At 38.0% G+C, this 5981-nt stretch overlaps 1 long non-coding RNA gene across 1 annotated transcript in view; it reads right to left on the reverse strand.

Annotated features, from left to right (window-relative positions):
* Positions 1 to 746: 746 nt before the first annotated feature.
* Positions 747 to 5981, reverse strand: part of LOC125343539 — a 21310-nt gene continuing 16075 nt past the window's right edge. Inside the window, exon 3 of the long non-coding RNA XR_007209344.1 lies at positions 747 to 881. This is a non-coding gene — a long non-coding RNA (uncharacterized LOC125343539). The remainder of the gene's footprint in view (positions 882 to 5981) is intronic.

Below are 5981 nucleotides of genomic sequence, written 5' to 3' on the forward strand. Positions count from 1 at the left end.
AAGTGGTAGAATGCTAGCCTTGAGTGAGATAGGAAACAGAAGAAAAGTACATGACAAGCATTCAGAAATAATAGTGATGCCCAGTGCCAGTTACCCATGGTTCTCATCCAAGCTACTCAGGAGGCTGAGATCTGAGGACTCTATGATTTCTTACATTGGCAATAGTTAATACGTGTATAGGATAGTCCTAGCAGAAGATCACAATATCTCGATAGCTATGCACATATGAACATATAAGATGATGCTAAGCGAAATTAACTCCAACTTATGGAAATAAGTGGTTTATCATTGTTGTTATTTTTAACACACTATGTGGAATTATTTCCTTTTTCTTTTAACTTCCATATAGTTTAGCGCCTGTTGTCACTCTGATCCTAATACCCTGGATATCGTATATGTTTGTGTGAATTAGGGAAAGGAAGGGGTAGATCAAAATGGAGAAACGAAGGATAAAAGGCAAACCAATGCAACAGCAATACCTGGAAAACAATATGCTGTAAACCAACTGTACAAGAGGCAATTGGGGAGGGGGAAGGTGGGAGAAAAATGTGGGAGGAGGTAACAAGTTTGATAAGAAATGTACTCACTGCCTTACATATGAAAGTCTAACCCCTCAGTACATCTCTTTGAGAACAAATTAATTACTTAATTAAAAATTATATTAGCAAATCCAAATGAGATTTTATGAGGAAATAGCTGACCTCTTATTTAAATCATAAATATCATATGAAGCTGTATATGAATGCCTCCATTGATGTAAGAGAAAACAAATATTTCAGGCTTCTACAATTCTTGACAGCTTAGCCACTTTCTCAAGATGACAGGTGTCATAATATCAAAGTTAATTATTCAGTATAACTCCATACTTAGAATTTTGGAACCTGCATGAAATAGGGAAAAAAACTCCTTAGGACCTCACTTATAGACATGTTGTGATATCACCTCCTCCAAGAAGTCTTCTCAAGACTACAAAAGAGAAAGTGCCAGTTTTTGATGCAACGTTATCCATGGCTAGTTGCATGGTACTTTAAGACTTCCTGTCTAAGAAAAGCACATTTTCATTTTATAGCTATATTCCCTATACCATATTTGAAAGATATGTGACTAATGATGACTGTGATGTTAAAAGATGTTTAGTTTTGTTCATTGGTAAGGAAAGCATCCGCTGTTTTAGATTCTTAAAGCTACCTGGAAATATACATTAAACTTTTTTAAAAAGAGTTTTTTGCACAGTAAAACAAACACTGATCAGAGTGAAGAGAAAAACCAGAATAATGGGATAAAATATTTCCAGGCCACTTACCTGACAGAGATGAAGCTCTAGAATATATAAGCAACTAAAACAACTCAGTAGTGAAAAACAAAACACATTGAAAATGAGTAAGTATGCAGAATGCATATTCTGCTAGAGAAGACATATAAAGGAACAAGTATATGACAATAGACAATCAATAATCACCAGGGAAATGAAAATCAAAATTGTATGAGATATCATCTCACACTAGTTCGGATGACTATTTTCAATAGACAAAAATAAAAGGGCTAGCAGGGATGCTGATATCAGTGAACTCATACACTGTTGAAGGAAATTTAAATGTCTATAACCACTTTAGAAAGTAGTATAGAAATTTCTCAATTGTGTAAATAGTATTAACATATGATCCAGCAACCCCATTATTGAGTATATATGCAAAAGCAATGAAACCATTATAGCAAAGAGAAATCTAGTCACAAATAACAAGATACAACCAAATAAACCAGATTGTTCATTATCAAATGAATGTGTTAAAATTGTACATATAATTTAATATTGTTAATTTTAATTTATGAATATATACTGACATTTGCATCAAAGTAAATAAAACCAAAGAGAATTTTATTAGGTGAAAATGTGAGGCACAGAAATACAAATACCACAAGACCTCATTTATTTGTAAAATTAAGAAATTTGATTTCATAAGTACAAGGTGGAATAATGATCACTAGAGACTAAAGGTTAGGGGAAAGAAAAAATGAAGAGAGGTTAGAAAACAGGCACCAAAATACAGCACTATGGGACAAAGCAGATTTGCTCTACGACAGTCTATACTATGTTTCAAAATACCTAGAAGAGTGTAAATGTTCCCAACAAACAAATAATTAATACTTGAAAGGATGGAGGCATATCCCAATTTGATCATATCATATTGTAGACATGAATCAAATTATCATTACTATACCACATAAATATGTACAAATTATATGTAGCAAGATATACTAAATTTAAAATGGACTAAATAAATTGGTGTTTTCAATCACTGAAAAAAATCATGAGGAAATCTTTGTGTCTTTGAATTATTCAATTTTTGTATATGTGATATATACAGCATAATCTAAAAGAGAAAATTTTGTAAATATTTATGAAGGGACAAAGGGTGAACAAATTCAGCAGTGATACTGTACACACCATTGAAAATGAATTATACAAGTTGCTGGGAGAGAGGTTGGGAGGGAAAAACTGGGAGAAAATGAGGGAAGAGTTGACATTGTTATCGAAAAAATGTACTCATTACCCATCTTATGTAACTGTAAACCCTCTACCCCTCTGTACATCAGCTTTCCAACAAAAATTTAAAAATAAAAAATTACTAATTAATATTATAAATATCTTCTATCATTGCCTTCAAGATTGTGAAAAGGATAAGCCTCAAATTGAACCAAGTATTTATAAAGCATATATCATGAGAACGCAAAGAGAGAAATAAAGTAAAAATACTGGAAGACAGATACACAAAACAGAGAAAAATTATTTTAAAAAGAAGAAAAAGTAAATAAAAAGGAAAAAAAAAACAGAAAAGGAACAACCCAAACAAATAAACAAACAAAAAAATTGATAAAACAAACCGGTAAAAATGGAAAACAAACAAACAAATAAAAAACAAAGAAACAACCAATGATGTTTCAGATGTGAAAAAATTAAAAAGAAAATTAAAAAAAAATGTTTGAAAAGAAAAAGAAAAAAAATGGAGTCCTCCTTGTTTGGGTGGTTTTTCCCCAGTCTCTGGTCTCCCTGCAATGGTCTGCAGTCTATTTTCCTGATTGGCTGGTTTGACTTGATTTCAGTTTGCAAGGGGTGGATCTGTTCTGACCCTTCTCCCCTGTTGGTGCAATCCTGGGTCTCTGAGGTTCGCACAGCTTGCAGGTGGGCCTTGGCGTCCTCTGTAGATGGGGACGTGAGCAGTCTCAGGATCTGTGGCTCCTCTGACAGCTGTGGGGCCGCTGCCTTTGATGCCTGGACTTGAATAGGCTGTGGACTCAGCAGGGCGGGGCACCTCTGGCCTGTTTAGCTCGGCTGAGAGTTGCTTGCCTGAGGGAGGCAGCCTCCTTGGCATAGGTGGCTATGGAATGCAGCTCCGTTATGGGCTGGGAATTGGGCTTCCTCTGTGACGGGACCGTTTAGCTGTCCCAGGAACTGTTTGTTCCTCCCTCTGGTGTTTCTGTGCCGCCGGTAGCTGCTCGCAGCTTTTGCTTTAAATTTAGAAATTCCGTCGGGCAGGACGGGCACCTCTGGTTTAAGCCACAGCCCAGGACTCTCCTCCCGCCAGGGCAGGGGGCGTTCTCCTGGGCGGAGCTGGCTCTCACTGATTCCGGCCCTCCTGCCCTTTTCAAAGATGGCTTTTTGACCTTGCTTTCCCCAGGCCCGCTTCAGTTCCAATCTGGTCTGACCCTATGCCAGTGTCAAAGATGGCGCTTTGCTCTGGCGGTGGGGACAGGGATGCCTTCCAGAAGCTGGTCTGTGGGCACGAATGAGAATATCTTTTGTGGGGTACTCACGCTGTCTCTGCGATGTCAGGTCGTCCGGGCTCAGCCGCCTTCTGGAGTATTTCTCGCTTTAGCTGCACGGAGTGTGGGTTGCTGTGCCTGGCGCTGTGCTGGTGCTGGCACTGGCGCGGTGGCGGGACGCTGCCCGGAGCTCAAATCTGTGTTTTCAGAACAGCAAAGTCGATTTTTCCTTCCTGGTCAGAATCCCTGTACTGTTAGAACTTACTTTGGCTGTCTTTCTAGGAATAAAAGTTTCTATGGGGTGAGAAAACTGCGATGTCAGAGGGAGCTCCGCTAGGGCTCTGCTTCTCCTCCACCGTCTTCCTCAGGGTACTAGTTGCGGACTTTAACACTCCACTATCACGTCTGGACAGATCAACACGCCAAAAACAGAACAAAGAAACCACAGAAATAAACAATTGCATAGACCAACTAGACTTAATCGACATCTACAGAATATTCCACCCAGCAACAACAGAATACACATTCTTTTCGGCAGCACATGGAACATTCTCCAAAATAGATCACATCTTAGGGCACAAAGAAAATCTGTACAAATTCAGAAGTATCAAAACCATTCCTTGCATTCTCTCAGAACACAATGGAATAAAATAAGAGCTCAACTCGAACAGCCACCACAGAAAATCCTACAATTCATGGAGACGAAACAACACACTGCTGAACCATCAGTGGGTCACTGAAGGAAATAAAACCGAAATTCAAATGTTTATGGAATTCAATCAAGTTGAGGACACAAAGTACCAGCTCCTTTGGAACACAGCAAAGGCAGTACTCAGAGGAAAATTTATATTTCTGAGTACATACATCAACAAACTGGAGAAACAGCAACTCAATAATTTAAGGAAGCACCTTAATTTCCTTGAGTCAGAACAGCAGGCCAAACCCAAAGTCAATAGACGGAAGCAAATAATTAAAGTCAAATCAGAATTAAATCAATTAGAAACAACAAAAAAAAATCGAAAGAATCAACAAAACAAAGAGTTGGTTCTTTGAAAAAATCAACAAGACAGAGAGATCCCTGGCAAACCTGACCAAGGAACAAAGGCAGCAGACTCAAATAAACAAGATAAGAGATGAAACAGGTAACATCACCACAGAAATAACCGAAATTCAGAAAATAATAAGGCACTATTTTGCAAACCTTTATGCCAACAAATTCGAGAACTTGGAAGAAATGGATGATTTCCTAGAAAAAAATTCATATCCCCAAACTTAAACATGAAGATTTAAACCTTCTAAACAGACCTATATCCAGTATTGAAATAGAAACGGCAATAAATGATCTCCCATCCAAGAAAAGCCCAGGTCCAGAAGGATAAACTACAGTATTCTACAAAGCCTTCAAAAAAAAAAAAAACTCACAACAATATTTCTCAAACTCTTCAATGAAATTGAAAGAGAACGTTCACTACCAGACTCATTCTAAGAAGCCAGTATAACCCTCATCCCCAAACCAGGCAGGGACTCATCACTGAAAGAGGACTACAGACCGATTTCCCTGATGAACATAGATGCAAGAATTCTCAACAAAATTCTGGCCAATCGACTTCAAGAGGTCATCAAAAAAATCATACACCATGATAAACTGGATTCATCCCAGGGAGGCAAAGTTGGTTCAATATATGCAATTCAGTTAATGTAATCCACCACATCAACCGGAGCAAAGTAAAGAACCACATGGTTCTATCTCTGGATGCGGAAAAAGCATTCGACAAAATCCAGCACCCATTTATGCTAAAAGCCCTGGAAAAACTGGGATTCCAGGGAACATTCCTGAATATAATCAAGGCAGTTTATGACAAAGCAACAGGAAGCATAACTCTAAATGTTGAAAAACTGAAGCCATTCCTTTTAAATTCAGGAACAAGGAATGGATGTCCACTCTCTCCCATGTTCTTCAACATAGTACTACAATTCCTAGCCAGAGCAATTAGGCAAGAAGAAAATATAAAGGGGATCCAAATAGGAAAAGATGAAGTTAAACTTTCTCTCTTTGCAGATGACATGATCCCATACCTAAAGGATCCCATGGACTGTTACTCCAAGCTACTAGAGCTGTTCCAAAACTTTGGCAAAGTTGCAGGATATAAAATAAAACTTCTAAAATCAACGGCCTTTCTCTATGCTAACGACCTGAAGACTGAGGCTGAAATCCGGAA

The sequence above is a fragment of the Perognathus longimembris genome, chromosome 28 (assembly GCF_023159225.1).
Source record: "Perognathus longimembris pacificus isolate PPM17 chromosome 28, ASM2315922v1, whole genome shotgun sequence".
Classification (NCBI taxonomy): Eukaryota; Metazoa; Chordata; class Mammalia; order Rodentia; family Heteromyidae; genus Perognathus; species Perognathus longimembris.